This window comes from Pleurodeles waltl, chromosome 6 (assembly GCF_031143425.1).
Source record: "Pleurodeles waltl isolate 20211129_DDA chromosome 6, aPleWal1.hap1.20221129, whole genome shotgun sequence".
Taxonomy (NCBI): domain Eukaryota; kingdom Metazoa; phylum Chordata; class Amphibia; order Caudata; family Salamandridae; genus Pleurodeles; species Pleurodeles waltl.
The window spans coordinates 934894844-934909147 of NC_090445.1; positions in this window are offsets into that span (position 1 = coordinate 934894844).

Sequence of the window (14304 nt, forward strand, 5' to 3'; positions counted from 1 at the left end):
CATTCTAGCCTATATCATTAGTATTTCCCTGGGGTTAAGATGCTTGTAGTAGCACATTAAACTGTTTAAATTAAACGTTTCATTTTGTGACTGTTTCCTAGCATGCATATATGTCGAACCTATATTACATTTCAAGTCAGTCAATGTATTCCACAGATACATGTTTTACCAATCTCTAACCTTTAATGTGGAGTGGGTATCTGCATATGTTTGACTTGTCCAGTTGCAATCAAATGCAGGACTTCATATATTCAAATGTTTTGGACATTTCCCTCATGTACGAGCATCCAGTACCAGAAATCCCACTGCCTTATGTCCACTCTTACCTGTGTTTCTGGCTAATCTATCAAAGGTCTCAAACTGCCTTATGGTTACGTGAGGGGCACAACACCTTTGCTCTGCTTTAAACAGGCACATTTCTATACCGCTCTCAGCACTACATAGGGACTACGTATCTCCCTGCACATTCCACCCATAATGCGTCACTTAGCATTACTGGGGGATCAGCATTGCCATCAGTCACACTTCTTCTACTATAATGTTATTGTGTCACTGTACTGCAATGTGCAAGTATGCTGCAAAGTAATATGGCTCAAAAGCAGCACTTTAAGTTCCCCTTCGTCATAATGCAAATGAGGTAAATGTTTTGTTACTCTGCACCTTACATCTTCAGATTAGTTCTATGAGAACATTCTTTAAATCATGGACAAACCTGCAACTACGTATAATACCAAAAGTTGGGATATCTACAGCAATCTGGGTAAAATTATACTGTTGCTACACATGATCAATGGGCTGACATTGGGTTCAAAACAGTTTGTTAATCAATGCCTGATTTCTTTGAGCTAACTTAAGAATGTTCTGTGTACTCCTAGCTCCTCATCTACAAAGAGCATGCTAAAAACAGAAATTATGCTTAAAAAGATTACTAACTTTAACATTCCAAGTAAAAACGTTTGCAGCTCCAGCCAGCCTGGAGCATAACTGCTGGCTTCATTGATTGGAAAAAAAACATGGATGAAATTTCAATTTCACTGGTGTAATCTTGTGTAATTTTGGTAATTTGATGTTACACCTTGTTAGATCTGTCAACCTTAGAGTGGTGTTTCCCCAAACATTTTGCCGTCCTCCTCCATTTTTCCAAACCAGTTGTTGCTGGCCTTGGGAATCTGCATACCTTACACCTGCTGACAGGGCTAAAGTGCATGTTCTTAGTCCTCAAAACATGGAAACATTGACTTATCCCTAATTAGCATACTTCATTCACTTATAACTCCCTAGTAAAGTGATACTACATGTACCCAAGGCCTGCAAATTAAATTCTACTAGTAGGCCGGCAGCAGTGGTTGTGCCAGCCGCCCTCTTTGAACCTGTCTCAGGCCTGCCATTGCAGCATGTGTGCACAGTTTTAAACTGCCATTTTGACCTAACAAAATAAACCTTTGCCAGGACCAAACCTTCCTTTTTAACACACAGAAGTCACCGCTAAAGTAGGCCCTAAAAGCCCCCATGGAAGAGTGCAATGTATTTAAAAAGTAGGACATGTAATTTTAAGTTTTACATGCCTCAATAGTGAAAAATGCTTTTTTTTTCATTACTGCCTGGCCTACAGCTCCCATAGTATAACATTGGACTAACCTTATTACATTAAATAGACTGTGATTTCCAAATGGGAACATGTAAGCAGGTCTGTGTTTGGTGTCTTTGGAATTGTAATGGAAAATCCTCTCTTATGGTAAAGTTGGATTTTAAATTACAGTTTTGAAAGTGCCACTTTTGGGCATTTGCTATTTTCCTGCCTCAGGCATTTAATGCCTTTAGCGTTTCTCTGGGTCACATAACTCGGTGTAGTTGGGCTTTGAGTATTGCTCCTAGACAGCCATACACAATAGAGAGCTTAGGTGTGCCTGGATGGGCCATCACTGGCAGGATGGGAGGGCGGAGCTGGGAAAAGTCCTACTTACACTGAATAGGCTGTGTCCTGCTTCCACACAAAGTGCTGCATACCTCCTTTATTTAGTCTGGAGACAGGACAGGGAAGGTAGGGTACCTGGGGATCTCAAAGGGAAACCTGTAGAAGCTCCTCCCACCTTCCAGAGGGTGGGCCCCAGCAAACAATATTGGACTTCACACACCAACTCTTCGGTATGCTTCTAGAACTGTGGATACTGTGCCAGGAAGAAGGACTACTGTACTGCTTAAAGGACTCCGACTCTGCTGCTCTGAAGAACTGATGTCCTGCTGTGCTGGTCTAATGCCCTCTTGCCTGGGAGAGAAGGACTGGACCTGCATCTATTGAACCCAGAATCCCAAAGTGGCTCAAAAGGCTAGTTGGCAGACCGTCTGACTAGAGCCTCAGGGACAGAAGGATTCACAATCTGGAGCTCAGCACCTGGACTCTGCCATCTGCGAGTCTACCCTGCTAAGTGGTGTTACCCCAGTCCTGATTCTTTGGAAGTGGGCTAGGGTGCTTTGCGAGCCTCTTTGGATCCAGCAGAACCGAAGCATCTCCTCTGCTATGCAGCACAACCCAGAGCAGAACCCATACATCACCTGATGCATCACCACTACTGTGTGGATCGGTTCCGTTGCAAAGACCTGCATCACATCTCAGCCTGTCACCTCATTGGAACCGCCTCTGTGTAACACATCCTTGGTGCAGGCTCTCCCATCCCTCATCGACGGCCACCTCGATGGCGACAACAGACTCCACATCACAGCCTCACAGCTCCTCAGAACCAACGCATCACCCTGACTGCGCAGTGCATCCTTGTTGTTGGACTCTGCAGCACAAGCCCTTGGTAACAGGAGCCTCGATGATGACACCGGCCCTCGCACCACAGCCTTGCCCCATCTTAGAATCAGTGCATCAATTCAACTGCTTGACGCATCTTCAAAGCAGACCTTCGCAACGCTCCACAAACCAGGTTTTAAGGTACTTTGATCAACAGGCATTACTGAGTCCCTGTAGCCCGCCCATGCTCTATGGTGGTTAGCCTGAACTTGTGGCTTTGTCCCAGTCCGGTGTGACCAAATATCCACAGTTAGCACTTTGCGCTTTTTGGTGCTATTTCACTGAAACTTTTAAACTTGCATATCTCCAATTCTACTGATTGGATTTTTGTCATTTGGTCTTGTTTTTTTAAATTAAAGTTACATCAGTAGATCCATTTGTGGTGTTTTTTCCCCGTGTTACTGTTAGAAGTGTTGCACAAATACTTTACACATTGTCTCTTGTTAGAAATGGGGTATTTGGTTGGCAGTCAAGTTACCTCCTGTCCAAGCAAGGACCCTCACTCTAGTCAGGGTAAAGGAGAATCAATCTCAGTTAACCCTCCGCTCACCCCCGTGGTAGCTTGGCACAAGCTGGCAGGCTTAACTTCAGAAGCAATGTGTAAAGTATTTGTACCAACACACACAGTAATACAGTGAACCACTACAAAATGAAACAACACAGGTTTAGAAAAACTGATAATATTTATCTAAACAAAACTAGACCAAAATGACACAAAACTAACATACACAAGTCAAGATCTGAATTTTCAAAAAAATAAGAGTCTTAAACCTTAGAAAACAGTGAGAATGCTGTTACACAAAGTACCTGTTTAGCGCAAAAAATAAAGCAGCATGGGCGAGCGTGCGTTGGAAAAGTCAGCGATGCATCGATTCCTTACTCACAAGTGAGGCCACGCGTCATTTTTCTCCCTTGCAAGAGAGCAATGCATACATTTCTGGACGGGGCACCTCAGATCCACACAGAGTCGGGGTGACTTGGACACCCAGGGATGATGCGTGGAAAATCCGGTCACACGGTGTTAGAAAACCGAGCTGCGTGGGGTTTGCATCGTTATCAGCCTCCGTAAGCGGGTGTTGCGCATCATTTCTCCAGCCATGTTGCGTCGATCTCCCAGCCCAATGGAGGTGGAGCGTCGATTTCAGCCGCGAAGCAGGTGGCACATCATTTATCAGCCGCATTGCGGAAGGTACATCGTAAATTTACCCGCACAGCGTTCTGTGCATGGATTTTCAGTTCTTGTCTGCCAGATTCACCTTTCAAGGGCCCAGGGACTTGATAGGGCACCACTTGGCAGGGCAGAGTCTCAGCAGAGAGTCCAGGTGCTGGCAGGGGAAGTCTTTGATGGCCCTGAGACTTCAACAACAGGGGCAAGCTCAGTTCAAGCCATTGGAGATTCTTCTCAAGTAGGAATGCACAACAAAGTCCAGTCTTTGTACCCTTTCACAGGCAGAAGCAGCAACAGCAGGATAGCCCAACAAAGCACAGTCACAGGCAGGGGCAGCACTTCTTCTCAGCTCTTCTCCTTGGCAGAGGTTCCTCTTGATTCCAGAAGTGATCTAATTTTCAGAGGTTTTGGGACCACTACTTATACCCTTTTCTGCCTTTGAAGTAGGCAAATTTCAAAGGGAAGTCTCTCTTGTTTGTAAGACCCTGTCTTGCCCAGGCCAGGCCCCACACACACACACCAGGGGGTTGGAGACTGCATTGTGTGAGGGGAGGCACAGCCCTTTCAGGTGTGAGTGACCACTCCTCCCCTCCCTCCCAGCACAGATGGCTCATCAGGAGATGCAGGCTACACCCTAGCTCCCTTTGTGTCACTGCCTAGAGGAGAGGTGCAAACAGCTCAACAAAAAACTGACTCAGACAGGGGATCCACAAACAAGCAGAGTCACAGAATGGTTTAAGCAAGAAAATGCCTACTTTCTAAAAGTGGCATTTTCAAACACAGTCTAAAAACAACCTTCACCAAAAAATGTATTTTTAAATTGTGAGTTCAAAGTGCCTAAACTCCAAATTTACATCTGCTCCCAAAAGGAATCTGCACTTTAATAATATTTGAAGGCAGCCCCCATGTTAACCTATGAGAGAGATAGTCCTTGCACAGTGAAAACCGAATTTGGCAGTATTTCACTGTTAGGACACAGGAAACACATTAGTATATGTCCTACCTTAAACATACACTGCACCCTGCCCATGGGACTACCTAGGGCCTACTTAGGGGTGCCTTACATGTATGAAAAGGGAAGGTTTCGACCTGGCAAGTGGGTATACTTGCCAAGTCGATTTGGCAGTTTAAAACTGCACACACCGACACTGCAGTGGCAGGTCTGAGCCATGTTTACAGGGCTCCTCATGTGGGTGGCACACCAGTGCTGCAGGCCCACTAGTAGCATTTGATTTACAGGCCCTGGGCACCTCTAGTGCACCGTACTAGGCACTTACTAGTAAATCAAATATGCCAATCATGGAAAGCCAATTACACAAACATTTTACATAGGAGCACTTGCACTTTAGCCCTGGGTAGCAGTTGTAAAGTGTCCATAGTAACAAAAACAACAAGAACAGAGTGAAGCACACATCAACAACCTGGGAAACAGAGACAAAAAGTTAGGGGAGACCACACCAAGGATGCTAATGCTAACACCTCTAAGTTATGCCTGACTGGTCTGTGCAAGCTACCTGAAGGTTGAGCACAAGTAAGTTTAGGGATTGCTTGTGATTTCACCCTGAGAAGGATTATGGCGCCTGCTTCAAGAGGGCTTTACACCCCTAATCCATTAAACCAATTTCTTACACAGTGTTGTTTTGCAAAATTATTATATTAATGCCTCATCAGTAATTACAATCTGTTTTCAGCAAAAATGTAGTGCAAGCACACTAGAGGGTATTTCGTTTTTTTTTTTTTAAGGCCTGTTTTCTCAGGTATTCTGCTGTTTTACAGTTGTGTAAAATCACAGTTGTCAGTCTCCACAAGATGTCCCTCACATACTTTCAGCATTATAGTTACCATGATATCTTTGTATTCTTCATGTGACTCGACTGCTAATACTAACCAACTGGTGAATTATCCTAAGTGATATCACCTATTGATGCCCTGAATTTTAATGCTGTTAGGAGACCACAAAAATGTTCCTATAACCAGTTTCTAGAGTGCTTGAGTTCACTTTTCCAAGAAGGTACCACTGGAACTATGTGGCAGTAGAGGGCCAACTATGATGCACATTTGAGTAACTTATGCAGCAAGAAAAGGAAAATTCTGCAACAACTTGGCACATTTTATAATAGTATTACTTCATTATACTTTATTATTTTGTCATTTTATAACTTGGTAACACTGTATGGGCATTGGTTGCACCTAATCAAGACCAGTTTAACAATCAAAATATAGCAAAAAGCAACAAAAAGGTGACCAGCCTAGCTTTGAAAAGGGCCTTCCACTGCCTGGCACACATGTTGCTGTATTTCTAGCAACGCTTGATCTGTTTGAGCTAGAAACATATTTTTTTTTTTAAATCTGTGGATTATGAAGCAGATGATGAATTGTGTGGCAAATGCAGCAAATCTTTAATTATGTGAAAATCACTGCAGCACCACAATCGCAAAATTCAAGTGGCCCTAGGTATGATATCTGTGCTTATGGATGCTGATCATGTGAAAGACTGCTGTAAATAGTCAATAAAGGCCACATGTCTCCATTCCACCGCACCATCTGGTCATCTGATAGATTTTAATCTGCCCTTTTCCTGCCTCTAATCAATCATGCCAGGAGCCTTCCCACTTTGCATGGCTTTCCATTTTGATGGCTCCATAGCCACCTCTGGTATTCATATTTTGCTATATGTTCCACATTTGTATCCTACCCCATCCTTTCTGAGAACAACTGAGGGGTAGGCTCACAATCATTTCTTTTCTAATGCTAGCCCTTTCTTCACTACCGCAAATACAATTTGTCTAATGTTTTATGTTTTAGAAATACAGTCTTCATGGAACCCTGCCCATTTAGTGAGACCTTTATTCTTTGAAGTTGTTTTAAATATGCTTCAAACTCCCACTACATTTTATATCAGTGAACATTTCAACTACCAGACTGTAAACACTGTAGTTTTTGCCTCAAGATTATATACACTAAAATCAAATTCAAAATACATTCTGCCCAGATATTCTGAGTGTTTAATCATCTACAATTGATGAAGAACTCCTAGCTGAATTTATCTACTGGAAACACTTGGAGCCTGATTCACATACCTATTTGCACACCTAATCCACATGGAAATACCAGTAAATCAGCTTGCAGTGACAACATGCCATTGGCTAAATTTTGACCTGACATATGTGATTTGCAAATATAGAACTTCTGCAAGTATGATTAAATGTCATAATCATTTCCTGATTTAGGCCCGCCATGGGTTTGTAGGTGGTGTTTCAGAAGTGCTCTACATGTAAAAGTAGGTGAAGAGTTCGCCTTTCGGGTAGCTTCTGACCCTGGAAAACACAGAGGGTCATATTCACAAAATCATTGATGAGTACAAGACTTAGGCCCATATTTATACTTTTTTAGCACTGCATTTGCATCATTTGTTTATGCAAAAGCAGCACAAACTTCCAAAATACGTTTGTATTTGTAGGTTTGTGCCGATTTTGCGTCAAAAAATGATGCAAATGCGGCGCTAAAAAAGTATAAATATGGGCCTTAGTACTAAAGGAGTACTCTTTTACATACTCGTATATACTCTTAAATAACTTTCTAGATTTGGTATTGGAACAGTACTTAATTTGAGCCAGTGGTTGCCGGTCGGGGGCACTGCCATTTATTTTTGGGGACTGGTACTTATTTCTCCACCTCAGACATTTTGCGAGTACAACAGAGAGAAAGACAAACAAAAACTAAAAGACGGAGTAAAAGAAATACAAACGCATCTGTCACCAAGGAGAGAAAACAGACACCTATAAAAGTGCGATGACAGGGCAGAGAGTGCCTTGCAGTGAATTAAACAGGCCTTAGATGGATTCAGGGCTGCCACCCTTGCTATTTGCGCTTTGATATTTTACAGCACCAGCTGCAGAAGTTTGAGCAACTCTTTGGGCACAGGCACTTCTTATTTTACAAATAAAGCACTGTCCTGGAACATAGGACTCCTTATTGTTCAAGTGCAAAGAGGGCACAGTCATTTTTATTTGAACTAAGGTATATATAGATATTTTAGGAAAATACCCATTTTATTCTTATTTTAGATGTAATGTAAGACCGCATGTAAGAGTACGCAAAAAAATACCGCTGGAGTACTACTTCCCTTACTCATAAATGTTTCTGTGAATTATTCCCAGAATATATTTTCAGTCAAGTGCATGAGTAAGAGAATGGGTAACTCAGTGGAAAAAATATTTCTCATTGAGGAAATCCTAAGATAGTGGACTGCAATTGTAATTGTAATTGTAATAGTATTTATATAGCGTTTACTACCCCTGACAAGGCGCTGAAGCGCTTTTCGTCGAGTAGCACGGTACTCCGGAAACCAAAATGAGTTCGTGGTGGATTAGTGAAGGGAAATATGAGACAGTATTAGTATTATTATGAATTAATTTGAGCAGAAGATATGTGATTTTGTTAGTTGGATTGACTAGAGTTATGGAGGGATGGAGGAGGGAAAAATCTAGAAATGTTAATTTGCGAGTTTATAGTAATAGGATGAGGCTTGGGATGGGTAAAGGAGAGATGGAGGGGGGAAAAATCTGTAGAAACGGTTAGGGAGAACTTAGTAGCAGGAGGGGTCTAGGATGAGTCAAAGGTGAGAAAAATGAGGGAGAATTTAGTAAGGTTGTTTGGGAGATCATGGTAGTAAACTGAGGTTTGGGTGAGCTAGAGGTGGTAGAGAAGGGAAGAGCTTAGGCAAGGTTATTCTGGAGATGAAAGTAGTAGAATGAGTTTGGGATGAGTTAGAGTGGGGATGGAGGATAGATTGATAGAGATATAATGTGATGGGGAGAAACGTTTTTTAAATATTTTTATTTTATTGTTTCTTTTATCGATGTATTAATATATATTTTTTAAACTTGAATTTAATTATTCATAATTTTAATTGTATTTGTAGATTAAATTTTCTTACATATTTTATTTATTTATATTTTAAATAGATATGTAAATACATAGTAAGGGAATATATGTGCAAGGAATAAAACAAAGGGTATAATAATATGAGAAGAAAAGTAGTATTGTATAAACACAGACTTTCAAGATTTGTAATATTTGAAGTTAATTAATAAGTGTACTTTTCTAACATTTATTTATCTTTCCACAATTTTTGAATAGTGAAATGCTTATGATAATAAAACATTTGATCAGTGTTGGATAAAAACGAAAGCAGGGGTTCATAACTGCCTAATATAACAACTCATCTAGGAGCTGTGCAATGACCTTTGAACATGTTGTGCATAGAATAATATACACATATATATGTATATACACACACACATATATTTATATATTCACACACACACACACACACATATATATTTAACCGTGAGTAAATATACATTTGTCAATCAGGCTTAAAGAGTATGTGTACAATTTATTATTATGACATAGTAATGATACATATTTCCTAAAGAACTATACATATCTAGAATATACACATATTCAGAATATATATATTTATCAACACAGGCATAGGTGGTCCATTGCTGTTTGGATATGGTGGTTATGAAGGAAAGAGCCAACTCTTGAGTAGTCTTCTGAAGGCAAGATATTCATCCGTGGAATTATATTTGGGGGTAATGAATTCCATAGATTGGCTGCTTGGACGGAGAAGGATGTACCACCTATAGTCTTTTTCTTGTATGGTGGTGTTCTAAGGCAGGGTGCCAATCTTTAGCGGAGGTTTCTTTGTTGAACATATTTGGTTATTTTGTTTCTCATAAAATGCGGTCATGTTCCATGTATAGCTTTGTGGGTGATACAAAGTAGCTTGACGCTGGATCTTCTGGCAACCAGTAACCAGTGTAGTGCTCTCAAGGCAGGGAGATTCAGGCTTGTAATAGTAGCCTGGAAGCTGAGTTCTGAATGTGTTTTAGTTTTTTTCATTATAGATAGAGATGATCCATGGTAGAGGCCATTTGCATAATCCAGTTTAGAGAGATAGTAGCCTGCATCTTGTGTGGAAATCCGAGGTGGAGAAAGATGCGTCACAGAGTCTTCAAGGTAATGAAGTTTGATCGTGCTAATTTGTCCACGTGACCATTCATTGTTAACTTGGAGTCCATGGTAATTCCAAGGTTTTTAACTACCTTGGATACATGAGGAGGTGGTCCCAGGTCATCAGCCCAGGTGCACAGTGGGTCATAATTTTACTAGTCCCCACATGTCAATATTTCTGTCTTTGAAGCATTCAGTTTGAGATGGCTCCAAGTCATCCACTCATCAACAGCTCTGAGGCAAATGAGGATTGGTGAGTTTTCAATGTCTTTGGGGCATTCCAATTTAAGTAGTATTTGTGTGTCATCTGCATAGCTGTAGCATGTGAGTTGAAAATCATTGATCAATTCTGGTAAAGCCATCATGTAGATGTTGAAAAGCATAGGTGAGATAATTGATCCTTTGGCGGCCTATTTTTTTGTGAGGTAGGGTTTGAACGAGAAAGGGGAGGAGGAATAAATTATATTCTGCTGTTTTGAAGGCAAGATGTAATCCAGTTGAGAACATTCCCTTCTATGCTGGCTTCATGGAGTCTTTGAATTAGGGAGTCATGGTCAACAGTATCAAAGGCAGCTGAGAGGTCCAAGAGAAGTAGTGCAGCAACTCTATTGAGGTCGACTGTGTTTTTAATATCAACCCAGATTGCTATGAGTGCCGATTCAGTGCCTCTTCCTGGGCGGAATCCAGTTTGGAAGTCTGAAAGTATGAAGTTGTCTTCAATGAACTGTGACATCTCGGCGAATGCTGCTCTTTCTATCAGTTTGCCCAGGAAAGGTACTTTTGTAATTGGTCTGTAGTTGTTGGGATCCTGTGGGTCTAGGTTTTTTTCTTTAACAACGGACGTACATATGCTTTTTTCAGGTCATCAGGAAAAGTTCCTGTGTCACTGCAATGTCTTGCAGCTATTTCTGAGGTGGCTTGGATGCTGTGTGTTAGAAAGGCAACTGAGAGTACTGTGCCACTAACCCAGCAACATGAGCCATGACCTGGTCGTGGGGCAAGAAGTTGCATGCTTCAACGCAGCCTCATGATCCTTGAGCTTGTGGCCCACTGCCCCAGCTCATCTGAAGCCTAGAAGTGGGCTGGTAATGAGCCAGAGACCTGCAACTACACCAGAGCCTGCCCCTTGCACAGTCCCTTGCATCTTCTGCATCCTTCTGTTGACTTGACCTGAGTGTCAGAATACTCGCAGCCACCACATCCTCTCCTGGAAAAGGGAGAGAGAACCAGGCACATGCTGCAGGTCTCTGACATGGCTGAAGATCAGACACACTGTACTGGCGAGATAAGGACTATTGTTACCACCAAAGTTTACGTGAGCAATCAAACGTAATAAAGACAGTAACAGTGAACCTGTGCCTGATAACTCCGAAACAGTGAACTCAAACCCTGAAGAAAGGAGATATAACATTTTAAAATGGTAATTGTATGTATATTTGATGCCTACTTAGAATTTTATGCATGTCATTACAACTCGTCACTCAATGTTAAATTGGAAAAACAAATATTTGTGGAAACAGGGAAGATGATCTCACAGACAATCCGACGCCTCATGGTTGCATGACAACAGGATTGTGAGACTGTTCACCTAGTTGGATAGCATTCTCCCTGAGGCCAACGTTTTCATAAAGAAACTAATTAAATGCTTGGAAGAAATCATTAACATTACCCCACAAAGCAAACTGCTGCCATTAAGAGTGTTCAAATGAAACCTGATAAAAAAGTACAAACATATAACAGAACTAACTTAAATTTAAAGGCAAACTAGCATATATTTTTTCTGAATCTGCATTTACTTTGAACTTTTCCTTTGTCCAAGCCTTGTTCTTCCCGATTTCCATTGCAAATAAAGTCTTTGTCAGAGCTGTAATTATGACCTGGACAAAAAGACCAGCTAGACCTGAAATCTGCAACCTGCAAGAAAGAACAAGCGCTCAAATCTAAAGACAGCATGAGACCAAACCCTGTTCTAACAATATATAAGCTTTAGTCTGAACTCGTATAGCCCTCTCCCCAAGTGTTGATTTATAACCCAAACCCTATAGCTCCCTTGTCTTCCCCAAATCATCAGAGATTTTACCAAAAGCACGTGCAAACATAAAATAACTTCAATAAAAGTGGATGCTGCCCAGCAATGAATTCCCTGGATACACACACACACAGTTGCATTTTCTCTCCTACGTCCTTAACCAGCATGTGCAGATGAGAAGACTGTCTTTTCAGTGGGGAGACCAATGGAATATGGCCCGCTTCATAACTCGGATTGACTGTTGTCAACCATTCAGTGAGAAGTGGCGCGCCAGAACATTGAAAGTGTGCTGGAATGACTGAGGGATGAGGAATGAGAATCAGGGATTATGAATGAAGGATGAGAAACAGGAATGATGAATGAACAGTAGAAATGATGAATGAGGGGTAGGGATGAGATTTAGTGATGGTGGGTGAGAAGAATGAATTATAAAACAGATAACTAGGAATGACTGATGATAAATGAGAAGGAGGAAAGATTGCTGAGAAGCAGGGAGTGGTGATAAGAAGTAGAGATGCTGATAATGGGTGATAAGTAGGAATGATGGATGAGAAGTAGGGAGTAGGGATCAGAAGTATGGTTGATGGATGAGAAATGAGGATGGGAAGTAGATGACAATTAGGGTTGGTATGAAATTGGGGTATTAGTTGAGGAGGTAAGTACCCACATCAAGTAATAACCACAGTCCTCGTCAGGGTTATCCACTCAAGTCACTAAATAAACCTGAGCTGAACCCGCTGGTAACTAATGCACAGAGCACACAGGCTTAACTTAGAGTCAATGTGTAAATTATTTATGTAATACAAAAACAGTAATATAGTCAAAACGCAAAACAATAAAAGTCCCAAAACATATTTAGAAAACAATAGAATAAAATTTAATAGACAAAATGGAACCAAGATTACACAAACCCAATAAGAACAACCACAGATATGAATTTTAAAAGTTTGAAGTAGAAATAACACAACTAAACACACAGTGCTACTGGTATTAATTGGTAGCGGTAGAAGAGGACACAAGCAAAATATAATGCAGATTGGGATGTAATGTGAGCCATTTACAATAGACTGGTTCATCCCTATCAGAGATTTTATCACCTGAGTTAAGTCCTTTAAATACCTCTACCACAGTTGTACACTTCTAAAGCACTCCAGGAACTCAGGCGAGGCATGTAGAGACTCATACGGTTCAGACAGATGTCAACTGGAAGGTCCACCCCAGGTCCTGTTTCTGCTGGTCAGCTTGGCAGTTGAAGGAACGGACTCACGTAGCTTGTTGGGTCCCTGAGGCTTTAACCCCATTGCGGCACACTCTCCTGGTGCAGGTCACGACCAGTGGGCGATACTAGGGACGAGCTTTAAAAATCCTCCGTTACAATGCACCGGAATTTTTTTTTTCACCCCCGGAGATGTGGAAGAACTTCCGCATCTCCCCTGCCCCCACCTGCCCCGCTATGACGACAGTGTGACGCGAGGCGTGCTGACATCAAATTTTTTCCCACCGGAGCAGCAGAGGAACAGGAGAGCGTCCACTCCCCACTCCGGTGGGAAAAAAGGCAAAAACGGCCTCCCCAGTTGCCAGGGAGGCATCAATGGAAAGGGGAGATGCTCCTAGGCACCAGGGATCTTTTTTTGGGGGGGTCAGCCCCCATTTAAGTGGACCAGCCCCCACCCCTGTGGGGGCACTATTGAAAAAAAAAAAGATGTTGGGGTTCTTCTAGGGGCAATCGCGCCTCCCAGATAGTAAAAAAAAAGTTTTTTTTAATTAAAAAAAAAAAAAAAAATGGCGGGGTCAGCCCTTCTGACATGGGCCGACCCTGGGGGGGGGATATATAAAAAAAAAAAATTAAATGGTGTTCCCTGGGGGGCATTTATAGGGTCAAGCGCAAAGCGCTCTGTCCCTGGTGTAATCTCTTTTTACACTTTTGGCAGTTACATGCACTTTTGGCCAATAAGTTTCACTGTCAGTGAACTTTTGTTTCCTTTTGTGTGTTTGCTTTGCACTCATAGCGGCCGTCGGCTAGCTTATGTGAAAATGTTTTACTTTTCAGTTTATGTGGCAAGAAAAGTCTGGTTAGGAGTTTACAACGCCAATAGCTTTAGCTCGAGCAAACCCCAGGCCCAGGGTCACGATCGGCCCCAGGGAAAGCACACATGTATAAAAAAAAAGAAGTGATACAGAGAGTCAGTCTCTCTCTAAAAAAAAGAAAAAAAAATATATATATATATATACATGTGTGTACGATTTCTGTGGTACAAACATATGTTAGATTGTGTAAATATATGTTAT